Below are 16,405 nucleotides of genomic sequence, written 5' to 3'. Positions count from 1 at the left end.
CTCCAGTCTGAAAAACAACCCTTCACCACCACCTCTATCTTCTACCTTTGAGCCAGTTCTTTATCCAAATGGCTAGTTCTTCCTGTATTCCATGAAGATCTAACCTTGTAATCAGTCTCCCATGGGGAACCTTGTCGAACGCCTTACTGAAGTCCATATAGATCACATCTACTGCTCTGCCCTCATCAATCTTCTTTGTTACTTCCTCAAAAAACTCAACCAAGTTTGTGAGACATGATTTCCCATGCAAAAAGCCATGTTGACTATCCCTAATCAGTCCTTGCCTTTCCAAATACATGTATATCCTGTCCCTCAGGATTCTCTCCAACAACTTGCCCATCGCCGACGTCAAGCTTTACAAAATTAAATATACAAAAGCAAAATACTGCAAATGCTGGAATCTGATATTTAAAAAGAGACAAATGATGTTGGTAATACTCAGTAGGATCAGCAACAACTGTAGGGAGGAATAAAGTTAGCATTTCAGCTTGATGATCTTTCATATGTACTGGGAACAGGTAGAGATGGAGCTAACAACAGCACAAGGAGCAGCACACACATCCATTAATGAAGTCAGAAATCACCCAACACCAGGTTATAGTCCAACAGGTTTATTTGAAATCACAAGCTTTCGTAACACTGATGAAGGAACAATGCTCCAAAAGCTTGTGATTTCAAATAGACATTAAATGGCACTATTGTAAATCTATGAGAACAGTGTTGTTTTATGATGAAACCATACAATAGCACATATTCAACTTGGACTGCAGAGGTTTAAGAAGGCAGCTCATCACCACTTTCTCGAGGGCAACTAGGGACAAGCAATAAATGCTGGCCCAGCCAACGACGCCCACATCTTACAAGTGAATAAAATTTAACATACTAACTTTCCAGGCTTTGCTGACTCTTACGGCCTCATAATGAGCTGCCAGCCATTTATCATTTTTATGCTTTGTGATACATTTTGAATAGAATGGAATGAGATGTAAATAGGATTTGTATGCATCATTCACAGCTGTTATATTTACCTCTAACTCTTTTTTTGATTTTCAGCATACAGTACTTTTAAAAATTGTATTTATGTTATGAAGTTTATATGTTAAACAAGCTTTCAGGAGTAAATGCTGGAAATAAATAAGAGAAAATAAAAGGCAAGAGAAATATAATAAAACAGTTAAGCGCAGATATAAAGTAGATTTCTATTGGCAATACTTATGCCATTCATGCCTCCTTCACACATATCTTTTGTTTCTTTACTTGTCTCACTGCCATCTACTTTAATCCTTCTTTTATCATTCAAACTCTCCTGCCTTTCGCCATATGATAGATCTTCTTCATCATCTCAGCAGCTCCTGCTAGATCAATGTAGCTCCCCTTTGTCATTTGTCAAGGTTTCAGAGTGGCAGCAGCATTTAAAGGAATCTGACCATTTGATTCCCGATAAGATAGGGAAATTCTTCAATTAATGTGATCAAATCATGGGGTGGTGGAGATTGCAAATGAACTTTGTGAGGTTGTAACCTGAAAGTTGATGAATCTCCAAGCCCTGATGAGTTTCACACTAAAGCATTGAAAGAGTTGGCTACAGAGATAATGGATGTCATGATTTGGAGGTGCCAGTGTTGGACCGGGGTGTACAAAATTAAAAATCACACAACACCAGGTTATAAGATGTGGGTGATTTGTGGGTGATGTATGTGTCCAAGTGTGGGTGACACATACACATACACACAGTTTCTCACAGATATTCATACCTTCCCGCACGCACACACACTCACATGCATGCACACACACTCACATATAAGTTTGTGGGGTGAATTTGTACTTGCAGAATGACATTTTGTTTTGCTCAAAAACTGCTTGAATCCATTTAAGAGTCTGTAAATCCATTTCTAAAATTAGAATCAGTTTGAACATTGGGGTACAGACAGCCTCACACAGTGCACCTCACACTTTCAATGCATTATCTAGGCCAATATGGCACCTATTGTTAAAGTTCACTTGAGAATGCAACTTTAAGAAAGTTCTGGGATTTACATATGAAAGAACTGAAACCAACATGCCCATTCTAAAAGATGAGAGACTTAACAAACAATTTAGGTCGTTTTCAGTATATAATTTCAATTACATCACACTGTAAACTTTTGCTATGAATTCTGTGTCCTACGACCTTATACTCCACAATCACCTGATGAAGGAGCAGCGCTCCAAAAGCTAGTGCTTCCAAATAAAGCTGTTGGTTTATAAAATAATTGATGATAATCTTTCAAAATTTGGGGCAGCATGGTGGCTCAGTGGTTAGCATGCTGCCTCACAGCAACAGGGACCTGTCACCCTCAGACGACTGTCTGTGTGGAGTTTGCACGTCCTCTCCATGTCTGTGTGGGTTTCCTCCAGTTTACTCCCACACTCCAAAGATCGGCAGGTTAGGTTGATTGGCTATGCTAAATTAGACACAGTGTCCAGGGTGTGTAGGTTAGGAGGATTAGCCATGGGCGATGCAGAGTTACTGGGGTGGGCCTTGGTGGGATGCTCTTCTGAGGGTTAGTGTGAAATTGTTGGGCTGAATAGCCTGCTTCCACACTGTAAGAATTCTATGCAAATTCTATTAATTCTGCAATGGTGCTCACAGATTGGAAGGTTGGAAATTTATACCCACTGCTTAAGAAAGAAGGGATAGTGAAAACTTGTAAACTACAAACCCATCAGTCTGATGTCAGTAGTAGAGAAAATACTAGAATCTATTATAACAGATGTGATGCCTGAATATTTATAAATAATAGTCCAATTGAGCACGGTAAGAGAATGGCATGGAATATAATGTGAATAAGTGTGAGGTTCTCCATTCTGCTAGGGACAACAAAATGACAAAGTATTCTTAAATGGTGAGAGATTGGAAAGTGTTGCTGTCCAAAGGGACCTAAATGTTTTTTTCCCATAAAACACTGAAAGTTAGCTTGTAGGTGCAGCAAGCAGGTCAAAAGGAAATGTATGTTTTATTGCAAGATGATTCCTGAAGAAGGGCCTGTGCCCGAAACGTCGAATCTCCTGTTCCCTGGATGCTGCCTGACCTGCTGTGCTGTTCCAGCAATAAAGTTTCAACCTCAATTCAGATTTGAATACAGCAGCAAAGAAGTCTTGATTCAATTGTATAAAACATTGGTAAACCCACACTTAAGAGTCTTACAGACAGAAGCACAGAAGCAAACCTTCTGGTTCAACTCCACCATGCCGACCGGAATCCTGAACAAATCTAGTTCCATTTACCAGACCCCGGCCCATATCCCTCTAAACCCTTCCTATTCATATACCCATCCAGATGCCTTTTAAATGTTGTAATTGTACTAGCGTCCACCACTTCCTCTGGCAGCTCATTTCATAAAGGCACCACCCTCTGCATGGAAAAGTTGGTCATCAGGTCCCTTTTAAATCTCTCCTCTCTCACAATAAACCTATGCCCTCTAGTTTTGGACTTTGCTACCCTGGGAAAAAGACCAAGGATATTCATCCTATATCTGCCCCTCATGATTTTATAAACTTCTATTTCTCTCAGCCTCTGACACTCTTAGAAAAATAACCCCAACCTATTCAGCCTCTCCCTATCGCTCAAATCACTCCAACCCTGACAACATCCTTGTAAACCTTTTCTGAACCCTTTCAAATTTAACAGCATCTTTCCTATAGCAGGGAGACTGGAATTGAACAGAGTATTCCAAAAGTGGCCTAATCAATATCCAACATGACCTCCCAACTCCTATATTCAATGCACTGACCAGTAAAGGCAAGCGTACCAAATGCCTTCTTCACCACCCTGTCTACCTGTGACTCCACTTTCAAGGAACTATGAACCTGCATCTCAAGCTCTCTCTGTTTGGCAACACGTCCCAGGATCCTACTATTAAGTGTACATGTCCTGCCCTGATTCACTCTACCAAAATGCAGCACCTCACATCTATCTAAATTAAACTCCATCTGCCACTCCTTGTCCCATTTGCCCCTCTCATCAAGGTCCTGCTGTACTCTGGGATAACCTTCTTTGCTGTCCACACTGAGAGTAATGTGTGCAGTTCTGGTTCCCTTCCCTTCGGAAGGATACACTTGCCATAGAGAGACTGCAGCTAAGGTTCACCAGACTGATTCCTGGGTTGGTGGGACTGTTCTTTGTGGAGCAATTGAAGAGAGTAGATCTATATTCTGTGGAGTTTAGAAGAATGAGAGGTGATCTCATAGAAAGTTACAAAAATCTTAAAGACATATACAGGGTAGGTACAAGAAATATGTTTCCCCTGTTTGTGAGGTATAGACCCAGCGAACTCAATCTCAGGATATAGGACAAGCCTGAGGTGAGAAGGAATGTCTTCACTCAGAGGGTAGTGAATCTCCGAAATTCTCTGCTGCAGAGAGCAGTCAAAATTTTGTCATCAAGTAAGTTTAGGAAAGAAATTGATAGTTTGTTGTTTCTAACAGCTTCAAGGGATACGGGGATAACATGGGTATAGAGCATTGAGCCGGATGATCAGCCATGATGTAGTTTGGCAGAGCAGGTTTGATGGGCTGAATGGCCTACGTCTGCTCCTATGTTCCATTTCCAATTTTATCTCCCCCTTTGCCAGAATTTCCTGGATCAAATACAGCGAGGAGTAAGGCACATTATTAACATCCCTACTAATAGTGCTCTCCATCTACCCATTGTGAGGTTTAGATTAGATTCTCTACAGTGTGGAAAGTGGTCCTTCGCCCCAACAAGTCCACACCGACCCTCTGAAGAGTAATCCACCCAGCCCCTTTTCCCACTGACTAATGCACCTAACACTATGGGAAATTTAGCATGGCCAATTCACCTGACCTGCACATCTTTGGATTGTCAGGAGTCCAAAGTGTCAGTAAGTAACTTGGTATGAACTCATTTTCCATTTTCCATCTGGTCCTACCTCCACAGCATTGTTATCGACATCTTAACACTTACAGAATCAACTATTGAAGTCTCAACTATCCCACCACTGTCAACCTGTGGTTCTTAATTCCCTCATGTGGTCATATCGTCATACAGCACAGAAACAGACCCTTTGATCCAAGCAGTCCATGCGAACATAATCCCAAACTAAACCTGCTCCTGGCCCTTTCCTCTCCAAACTTTTCCCATGCATGAACTTATCTGAATGTCTTTTAAACTTTGTAATTACACCCACATCCACCACTTCTTCAGGAAGTTTATTCCACATGCAAATCAACATCTGTGTAAAAAATTCCCCTCATGTCTTTTGGAAATCTCTCTCCTCTCACCTTAAAAAAAGTGCCCCCTAGTCTTGAAATTCCTCCATCCTAGGGAAAAGACACCTACCGTTAACTCTGCCTCTACCCTTCATTATTTTATAAACTTCTCAGATGTCACCTCTCCACCACCTACACTCCAGTGAAAAAAGTCCCAGCCTATCCAGCTTTTCTTTATAACATGTACCGTCAATACCCAACATTGAAGGCATTGCTGTAACTAGCATCAGAATGGGGGAGAGGAGGTTTGGGGGGAAGGGGGTAGCTGGAAAATGAAGTAAAGAAAGTTTAAATGCAAATGTGCTACCAGCAGACTGCAAAGTAGCAATGGAGGAAGAGTTAGTAAAACCTACATCAAGTCTTTGTGAAGCTTGCTATCATTCCACAGCAAAATAATTAACAAAATACTTGAGGTCAAAGCTGCTTTCACTCAACAATGGCCTTTGTTGCATTCTTGTGCTTAATTTATGGATGTTGTGTTTGAGAATATAAATCATGAAATTGTTCAAACATGGTGAGACGGGGGAGTGGGAGAACTTCAATTCCATAGACAAAGAGTTCCTGATCTCAGCAACGCTATCACAAGGAGTAACAAGTCATGAGCCTAATTGTGTGATCCATTGCTTTGGAGCATGTATATTCCTCTCCAATGCATATTCCAAACATTTGCTAAAGGTTGATTTCAAAGCACTTTTCTGAAGATGTTTAAAACTTACCTGCATTCCCCTTTCCATTTTATCGCATCAGAAATGCGGAATAAAGCCAAGATACTTAAGCTGTTTCCTGAAACCATTACTCTACGTGTAGCCATCAGTTAGATGATTATTAAGTCAAAGATGACGCAAGATTAATGAAAGCAGCTCATAATGTTGACAAAAAGAGTTGGAAGCCTGACGATTATAAAGTTAGAATTCAACAAGGGATGACTGAGAAATTGGTAAAAAGCAAGAAAAAATATGAGAGTAACCTAGTAAGCAATATAATAACAGACTGCAAAAGTTCCTTTTCATGTATAAAGTGGAAGAGATTAGTGAAAGTCAATGTGGAGACCATACATGCAATGACACTAGGAATTATAGTGGATTTGAGAACATTGCAAGCAAAGAAATATATTGTATCTGTTTTCATGGCAGAAAATACAAAAAAAATCAAAAAATTGTGATGATCACAAGTCTAGTGAAAATAAATACTACAACACAAATTAATCAGAATTGATTTAAAGAAATCCCTTGGACCAGGTGGTCTGCATCAACAACCATTGAACAACAAAAATATATGCTTTTATTGCTGCATCTTGCCTCTTTAAAGGAGAGTGGATACATCAATTTTGATATACCAGTGTTCCCTGGATTCTCGGACTCCCGCAAAATGGGAAGGTCGCAAACATAACTTGTTATTCAAGAAAGGAGAGAGAGAGAAAAGGAGACATACAGCCTGGTATCAACAACACCATTTAGTATTGGGCATATGGTAACAGACCAGTTCGAGAACCATATAGCGGAGCAGTGTCAACACCAGTTTACAAAAGGTAATAAAAGCGAAATACTGCACATGATGGAAATCTGAAACACAGAAAATACTGGAGAAACTCAGCTGGTTTGGCAGCTTCTGTGGAGAGAGAAAAACAGAGTTAACATTTCAAACCTGGTATGACTTTTTCTTCATGATGTGGAGGTGCCTATGTTGGACTGGGATGTGCAAAGTTAAAAATCACACAACACCAGGTTATAGTCCAACAGGTTTATTTGGAAGCACTAGCTTTTGGAGCACTGTTCCTTCAATCACCTGATGATGGAGCAGCGCTCCGAAAGTTAGTGCTTCCAAATAAACCTGTTGGACTATAATCTGGTGTTGTGTGATTTTTGAATTTTCTTCAGAACTTCATAATTACTGCCGGAATCACAGAAGCATTACTGTGCAGAAGGAGGTCATTCAGCCCATCATGCCCACACTACACTGGTTATGGACCAGGCCAAACCCCCTCAAAATATTTCAAAAAGATAGCCCAGACCCTAACTTCTCCAGATGTTTTAGGCAGACGTGTAAGTGGATAGCCCAGGAACGATGTAGTTGATCAAATCATTTGGCTTCAAGTAAAACAGAATTTATTTACACACCACCATGAGGAAACACAAACAAAAGAAAACAGAATTTAGAATAACAACGATTTGACCCGACATGATCTAATTTAACAAACGTCTGTTCCGATTTCTTGCAACTTCCCATAAACACACCCCTTGGCAAAAAGGTTAATTCAAACACAGGTTCTTACAGAAGAGAGGGAGAGACTGCAGAGAGGATTCGCTAGGAATCATTGGCTGAAACATGGAACCTCTTCGTTCCAAGCAGCTTCTCGGGGTTCCCAGGTAAAACTAAACCAAATGAGAAAAATCCTAGAACTGGGAGAACTGGCCACTCTCCCTTCATTGTACAGCTTTTTTCAAAAACCCTAAAAGCCCTTTTCCCTTATTGTTGCCTTAGGCAATATCTTTTAGCCGTAATCAAAGAGGCCCAATCCCAGACAAATCAAAACCTCTGCCTTTTATGACCTCTTTTGAAAAAGACCAAAGGCAACATAACCTTGTTAAAGGAGCAGCATTGTCACACTGTTAAAATAAGCATCATCGCCTTTCTCCTCATACATTCATCCAATGCCCCTTTAACCTGCCTCCGCCATAGTTCCAGGCACCACATTACATATCCTAACTACTCATAGAGTGAAAAATGTTTTTTACATATCAGTCTTACTGCTTTTGCAGATCTCTTTAAATCTATGCTATTTTATTCTTAGTTTTTTGAAAATAGGGAGTATCTCCCTGTTCACCCTATCTAATCCACTCATTATTCCAAAAACTTCTATCAGATCACCTCAGCCTTCTCTTGTCTAAGGAGAATAATCCAAACTCATTCAATCTATCCTTATCACTGACTTTCTCATCCCTGAAATCATTCTTGGAAATCGCTTCTGCATTCTCTGCATTGCAAATGCATCATTCCTATAATGTGGCACAATACTCAAGATAATATATCTTGATAAGTAAATGATACCAGACTGAGAGTTAATAGCTGTCAGGAAAGACTGAAAAGACTAGAGCTAATTCTCAACAAAGGGCTCAAGGGGTTTTCTCGTAACCGTGTGAAATGTTTGATAGGATAGAGTATACTTTTCCAATTCTGTGGAAAACTAGATTTCATTAATATAAGGTCGTCCCTAACAAGCTCAATAAGGAATTCAGCACAAACAGAGAGTCACAGAGTTATATAGCACAGAAGCAGTCCAACCAGTCTATGCCGACCATAATTCTAAACTAAACCAGTTCCATCTGCCTGTGCTTGACCCATATTCTTCCAAACATTTCTTATTCATGTACTAATTTAAATGTCTTTTAGACATTGTAACTGTACCCGCATCCACCACTTCCTCTGGAAGTTCATTCCACATAAAAACCACTCTGTGCAAAAGAAAAATGCCTCTCATGTCTTTTTTTTAAATCTGTCTCTTCTTGCTTTAAAAATATGTTCCCCAGTCTTGAAATCTCTCACTCCAGGGAAAAGACACCTACTATTCACCTTATTTATTATTTAAAAAACTTTACTTACACAATGATTAGAATGTGGATCTTGCTGTTACATGGAGGTGAATAACATAACGATACTTCAAGGGAAACTAGATAAACACATGAGGGGGAAAGAAATTAAAAGTTATATTGATAGCGTAGATGAAGTAAGTTGGGTGGAGACTCATGTGGAGCATTAGCACTGGTGTGGATCAGAAAGAACAAATGGCCAGATTCCGTATCACAAGTTCTATGTAAGTTCAATGCTCCCACATGTGGGGTGTCACACTTGGTCAAAGCACTATTCAGAGACTCAGTGGTTTTGACACTAACCCAAGTATCCTTTGATTTTTACAGTCCCTGCTGGGAAAGCAGAACTGCTGAATTTCCCAAGTGAACACCTCAATTGAGTTTTAGGCTTTGAGTGAACTTATTTGTGCCTAACATTGTTTCTGCAGATTTAATCATTGGAATGTGGAACTTGCAACTACATAAAGGTGAATAACATCACTATATTTCAGGGAAAGCTAGATAAGCACAAAGGGGAAAGACTGTTCTGTGTGGCTGAAATATTTTAGTAGCAGAGCAGTGATGTTTCCACCCTCCCCCTCTTCTCCAGTATTCCAAGTGACACCAGCTTTGAGCACATCTGATGCTTGCTTACGAACCTCTGCCTGAAGCTGTTTGTTGCATTTCTCCTTCAGAGCACGTGCAATGTAAAACAGATTTTTCCAATCTGTGCCAACAAAAGCCTTGACCCAATCTTGGCCTTGAGCAGCCTATCAACATCACTTTCCATTAATTTTGCACATTATTTTATCTGTTAGGTTCTGGATTGCACATGGTCTTGAGAATTCAATATTGTGGCTTGTTCTACTCATTCACTTTGCTTCCTGGAAAAAAAACATTGCTGTAACATATGTCTGCTGATTAGATTTATCAAAATGCACACGTTTCCCTGCCTCCAAACATTTGCAGATTAATGCCCGACCAAACTTTGTGGGTTTTTTTCCACTCCAAATGTTTCCACTCTATCACTTTTGAAAGCAAAGTTGATAGCTGAAAGGTAGTTTTGAGGTTTGTAAGGAAATTTTGCAAAGCTTGTCTCCAACACTGTGTCTGACTGGGAGCATTCACTTGACTCACGGAATCCGGTGCTCTCTGTGGTCAGGCATACTTTACGGCAGCATGGGTCAGAGACAGGATCAGAGTAACAGGCCATTCTGCCTCTCCAACCTATTTCACTATTCAAATGGCTCATCTGTACCTCAACTCCTATCAGTCGCTGTCACAAATCTTTTTATTACCTTAAAATTCAGCAAGCATGTGTTTTCAAAACTGACCTAGCCTCAAAGCCTTTCTGAGGAGGAGAATGCCAGATAAGTATTTTGCATCAGTGTTTACTGTGGAGAAGGACATGGAAGATATAGAACGTGGGGAAATACATTGTGACATCTTGAAAAATGTCCATATTACAGAGGAAGAAATGCTGGATGTCTTGAAATGCATAAAGGTGGAAAAATCCCCAGGACCTGATCAGGTGTACCCTACAATGCTGTGGGAAGTGAGGGAAGTGATTGCTGGGCCTCTTGCTGAGATATTTGTATCATCAATTGTCACATGTTGATGAAGACTGGCAGTTGGCTAACGTGGTACCATTATTTAAGAAATGTGGTAAGGACAAGCCAGGGAACTATAGACTGGTGAGCCTGATGTTGGTGGTGGGCAAGTTATTGGGTTTGAGTTATTGGGAGAAGTTGAACAGGCTTGGGCTGTTTTCCCTGGAGAGTCGAAGGCTAAGGGGTGATCTTATAGAGGATTATAAAATCATGAGGGACATGGATATGATAAATAGACAAAGTCTTTTTCCTGGGGTTGGGAGAGTCCAGATCTAGGGGTGTAGGTTTAGGGGGAGAGGGGAAAGATATAAAAGGGACCTAAGGGGCAACTTTTTCATGTGGTGCATGTATGGAATGAGCTGCCAGAGGAAGTGGTGGAGGCTGGGACAATTACAACATTTAAAATTCATCTGGATGGGTATATGAATAGGAAGGGTTTATAAAGGGTTAGGATAATGCTTGGCATGGACAAGTTTGACCGAAGGGTATGTTTCCATGCTGTACATCTCTACGACTCTATGTCCACTTTCCTTTGGGAGCAGAAGTGCTTCCTGCCAATATCCCTGAAGAGCCCCTACATTAATCTCAAGGAAGTATGCCTTCTTCTAGATTCCTACACCAGAGAAAGTAGTTGCTTCCACCTACCCAATCAAACTAGGTGGTGCAGTGGCTCTGTGGTTAGCACAGCTGCCTCACAGTGCCAGGAACCCAGGTTCGATCCCAACCTTGGGTGACTGTCTGTGTGGAGTTTGCACTTCCTCCCTTAATGGAATACAGGGAGAACTAGCCCTTTGGGTACAGAACTGGCTCAAAGATAGAAGACAGAGTGTGGTAGTGGAGGTTGCTTTTCAGATGGAGGCCTGTGACCAGTGGAGTGCCACAAGGATTGGTGCTGGGTCCACTACTTTTCATCATTTATGTAAATGCTTTGGCTATGAACATAGGAGGTATAGTTGGTAAGTTTGCAAATGACATGAAAATTGGAAGTGTAGTGCACAGCAAAGAAGGTTACCTCAGATTACAACGGGAGCTTGTTCAGATGGGCCAATGGGCTGAGAAGTGGCAGATGAAGTTTAATTTAGATAAATGCGAGGTTTGGGAAAGCAAATCCAAGCAGGATTTTATACACTCAATGGGCTTAAACAGCAAGTAAACATGCCAATATATATTTGCTGTGTCTTCTATTGCTCGATAACACTTGCCTCACAGTGCCGATTTCCAGCCACACTGGCATGTACCACACATTTGGTTTTGTTTGCACTAAAATGTACCACCAACTTCCCACAAGGCTAGCTCTTTGGCCTCAGCCAGCCAACAAAAACAGTTTGACAGTTTTACAGCACCTCAACACAAAACAGCACCCCGCCCCCGCCAGTTTACAGCAGCAATGCTGGGTACCGTGGGGAATGTAGGACTTTGCTTGGGGAAGGCAATCAATCACACAGCTAAAGTGGCTAACTTTCAGGAGACTGCTGAAGGATGAAAAAGTGGTTGAGAGGTACAGAGATTTAGGAAACAAATTCAAAGTATACAAACAAAAGTTATATACGCAAATGCCACATTTTGATTTCAAATGTAGCTATACAGATTGTTCTTACTCATCTCACAATGACTGATTCAGTAATGTCATTGACCAAGGTCGTGAATTGATTACCTGTTAGACCTCTAAACTGGTCACATAGAGAGAATGAAGGTGAGAGTTATTTTCTGGAATGCTAAAGTCCCTAAGTTGACAACAGTGTGTGTGGGCTAAATGAATGCTCCCTGACCAATTCAGAAAATGTCATGTTTTTCTCACACAGCATGCGCAAAGGTTGACCTCCACACAGAGATTTCTCCATTTAAAACCAAAACCATACAAGAATGGCATTCACAGTAATGAACTGAACAGGTCGGGAGGTGGGAATGACTACTAATGATTTTAAGGCTCCAGTAAAAACAATGCATGCATTTAAAATGGGACAACAGCATAAAATAGTTGCTTTTAGTACTGTAACCTTTCAAAAGTAGGTACTATTCATAAGTTTCTATACCCTGTTACACAGGATGAAAAGAACCCTTTCAGTTCTGAACAACAGTCAGATCAAACTTGAAACGTTAACTCTGTTTCTCTCTGCACAGATACTGCCAGACCCGCTGAGTTTCTCTTGCATTTTCTGATTTTGTCCTTTTACAAAGAATTTTCTTCTTCTTAATCTTTATGATTAATCAATGCCAATTTCTAATTACAGGCCCAATTAGCAATGAGCTCACACCATTACAGCAGCACTAGTTACTTTGAAGCTTCATTGCTCAGTCCTTTGAGCATGGAAATTGGGAAGTCATGTTGAGGTTGTACATTGGTGAGGCCTCTTCTGGAATACTGTGTCCATTTCTGGTCTCCCAGTTATAGGAAACATATTATAAAGCTGAAGAGTGTTCAGAAGAGAGTTACCACGATGATGCTGGGAATGGAAGGGTTGACATAAATAAATCCTGGCTAGGCTGGGACGTTTTTCACCGGAGCGTAGGAGACCTTATAGAAGTTTATTAAATCATGAGGGATATAGATAGAGTTAATGGTGCATTAATAGTAGATGTCTTTTCCCTAGGATGGGGGAATTCAAGACGAGGGGTTAAATTTTTAAGCTGAGAGAAGCATGATTGAAAAAAGACATGAGAGGCAAATTTTTTATACGGAGAATGAACTTCCTGAGGAATTGATGGTTGTGGGCACAATTATAATGCTAAAATGATATTTGGATAAGTAGATGAAGAGGAAAGGTTTGAGGTATATGGGCCAGGAGCAGGCAAGTGGGATAAGTTTAGTTTGGGTTTATTTTCAGCATGGACTGGTTGGACCGAAGGGTCCATTTCCATAATCTATAACTCTATATACACCTGCAAAGGTACATCAGGGTAGTGACTAAAATGGCAAAGGAAGAATACTGTATTTATCTACAAGATGCCTTACAGCCAACGGAATACTTCTGAAGTCAAGTCACTGTTATAAAATAGGAAATACAGCAGACAAAATGATCTTAGCAAGCTCCCACACAGAGCTGCGCTATCATTATCATATCATCTGCTTCAGAAAGGTTCATTGAGGAATGAAAACTGACCAGGACAATGGAAGGATACTCCCCAGATCTTTAAAATGGGACCATTTACATCCACCTATGATGTCAGGCAGTATCTCTCAGTTTAATGTCTCATCTGACAGTCAGCACCTCTGCTATACCATTACTACACTGAAATGTTTACTTAGACCATGGGCTCATGTTTCTGGAGATATGGCTAATATAAGACATCGGTAAGGCCACATTTGAAGCACAGCATACAATTCTGGTTGCCCTGCTATAGGAAGGATGTTATTAAACTGGAGAGGGTATGGTTAAGATTTACAAGAATACTGCTGGGACTGGAGGGTTTGAGCTATAGGGAGAGGCTGAATAGGTTGAGACTGTTTTTCCCTGCAGTATCGGAGACTGAGGGGTGACATTATAGAGGTTTATAAAATCATGAGGGGCATATATAAGATGAACAGTCAAGGTCTTTTCCCCAGGGCATAAATTTATTGTGAGAGGGGAAAGATTTAAAAGGAACCTGAGGGGCAACTTTTCACACAGTGCATGAAGTGTGGAATGAAGTGCCAGAGGAAATGGTGGAGGCGGCACAATTACAGCATTTAAAGACATTTGGACGGGTACATGAATAGGAAAGGTTTAGAAGGATATTGGCCAAATGCAGACAAATCTGTAATCTCTTTACATGTCCATCCCTCATCAGGATGGTCTCAGGGCTCTCCTCTTCTTTCTAGAACAAAGACCTGAACTATCCCCATCTACCACCACCCTCCTCTGCCTGGCTGAGCTCATCCTCACCCTGAACAATTTCTCCTTTAACTCCTCTCACTTCTTCAGATTAGAGGGTTGGCCATGGGTACCCACATGGGCCCCAGTTTTGCCTGTCTCTGAGTGGGGTATGTGGAACAATCCTTGTTCCAGCCCTATTCTGGCCTCCACCCACAACTCTTTCTCCTGTATGTGGATGATATCATTGGTGCCGCTTCCTTCTCTCATCTGGAATTGGAAAAGTTTATCAATTTCGCCTCAAGTTTCCACTCCACTCTCAACTTCACCTGCTCTGTCTCTGATTCCTCTCTTCCTTGACATCTCTGTTTCCATTTCTGGGATTAGAGTGGCCACCCAGTATCCATGACAAACCAAATGATTTCCACAGTTACTTTGACTATACATCCTCACAACCTGCTTCCTGAAAAGACTTTATTCCATTCTCCCAGTTCCTCTATTTCTATTGCATCTGTTCTGATGAGGCCAATTTCAAGAAGGGGGCCTCCAAAATGTCCACCTACTTCCTTAACCAAGGATTCTCCAGCAACATTGTTGACAGGGCCCCCGGCCGATCTGACCCATCACCTGAATTTCAGCCCTCACCCGCTCTCTTCACCCCACAACAGCAATAGGATCCCCTTTGTCTTTACCTACCATCCCACCAGCATCCAAATCCAGGGGATCATTTGCCACCATTTCAGCCACTTCCAGATGGATGCTAGACACACCCTCCCTTCCCCTCCCTTGTCCGCCTTCCGCATGGACCATTCCCTTCAGGACAGCCTGGTCCATCCTCCTTCACTCTCACAGCCACCACACCCCCAAGAGCCCAGGACACCCTCCCCACAACTGCAGAAGGTGTAATACCTGCCCGTTTACTTCCTCCCTCCTCAGTATTCCAGGTGCTTTACCTGCACTTCACTCAATCTAGTCTACTGCATTCTCCGCTCCCAATGTGGTCTCCTCTACTTGGGGAAATGAAGAGTAGACTGGGTGACTGCTTTGCAGAACACCTACATTCTATTCACAGAAAAGACCCTGACCTTCCTGTTGCTCGCCATTTCAACACACCACCCTATTTCCTGACCAACATCTCTGGCTCCGGCTTGCTCCAGCAAAGCTCAGTGCAAGCTGGAAGAACAGCACATTATTTTCCACTTGGGAACTCTACAGTCTGCTGTATTGAGTTCAACAGTTTTAGGGCTTATGGCACTTTCTACCATGTCACTTTCCCAACCCCCACAATCCAGATCTTGTTCTCGCATGGTCTGCTATTACACGCCACCCATGGTTAGGCATTAATAATCCCAATTAGTACCTATCCATTCTCCAAGGCTGACTGTTATCCACTCCTTTATCTATTCAACTAATCTTCTCAGTCTTTGGGTTCTATCTCCACTTATCATCTACTCTTTACCCTCTACTTTCTGTATTTAAAAAACTTTTTCCTAGCTACCATCAGTTCTGAAGAAGGATCTCTGGACCTGAAACATTAACTCTGATTTCTCTCCACGGACGCTGCCAAATTTGCTAAGCTTTTCCAGCAATTTCTGTTTTTATTTGTGACAAGTTATAGAAACTCAGACAGAGAGAGAGGAATGCTGTTGTTCTATCAAGCAGAAGCTGCCTGTTCTCTGCAGTAAAGAACTCAGTTTAAACTTGAAGAAAATCAGTTACCTTTTCTGCAGCAGTTGCTATGAGCTGTAACATTTGCATTGATAAATTTTCTGAGCACATTACAAACCAGTGCAAACTTCTAGAGAAAGACTGAACATCAAGTGCCTGGATGGCTGAACAGGATCGTCTCAACATCAGAACTGGGAAACAAAGACAATTGAGCTGACTTTCCAGCTATTCTGTATCTCTGCCAATAATCGATTTTCACTATTTGTCTATATTTGTGCGTGTGTGTGTCTACATGTAACAGGGAGTTTATAAGGGGATTAGAATTTTAGTTAATTGTGTTATATGTCAATGGTTTATATCTGTTTACCTGTAGCTGTCCTTAAATTGCTTATATTAAATAATAATTCTTGTCTAGTACAGAAACTAGCCCGTGCTTTCTATCAACCTTGGTCTGAAAGTCAGGTAAATTGTGGTTCTGTGCATACCTTAGAAAAGAACT

The 16,405-nt window shown here is 41.2% G+C and overlaps 1 protein-coding gene across 2 annotated transcripts in view; it reads right to left on the bottom strand.

Annotated features, from left to right (window-relative positions):
* The window catches only part of slc38a3b (solute carrier family 38 member 3b), a 138,123-nt gene that overhangs the window by 98,415 nt on the left and 23,303 nt on the right, over positions 1 to 16,405 (bottom strand). Inside the window, exon 1 of one of the 2 annotated variants that reach the window (XM_043707723.1) lies at positions 8,872 to 8,889. The exons of the other annotated variant lie outside the window; for it this stretch is intronic. The gene's annotated coding sequence lies outside the window, so the exon portion shown is untranslated. Of the gene's footprint in view, positions 1 to 8,871; positions 8,890 to 16,405 lie in introns of those variants that run through there. 2 annotated transcript variants of the gene reach the window in all.

Source organism: Chiloscyllium plagiosum, chromosome 18 (genome assembly GCF_004010195.1).
Source record: "Chiloscyllium plagiosum isolate BGI_BamShark_2017 chromosome 18, ASM401019v2, whole genome shotgun sequence".
NCBI lineage: Eukaryota > Metazoa > Chordata > Chondrichthyes > Orectolobiformes > Hemiscylliidae > Chiloscyllium > Chiloscyllium plagiosum.
The sequence above is the reverse complement of the archived record's forward strand: the minus strand, read 5'-3'. Positions and strand labels throughout refer to the sequence as shown.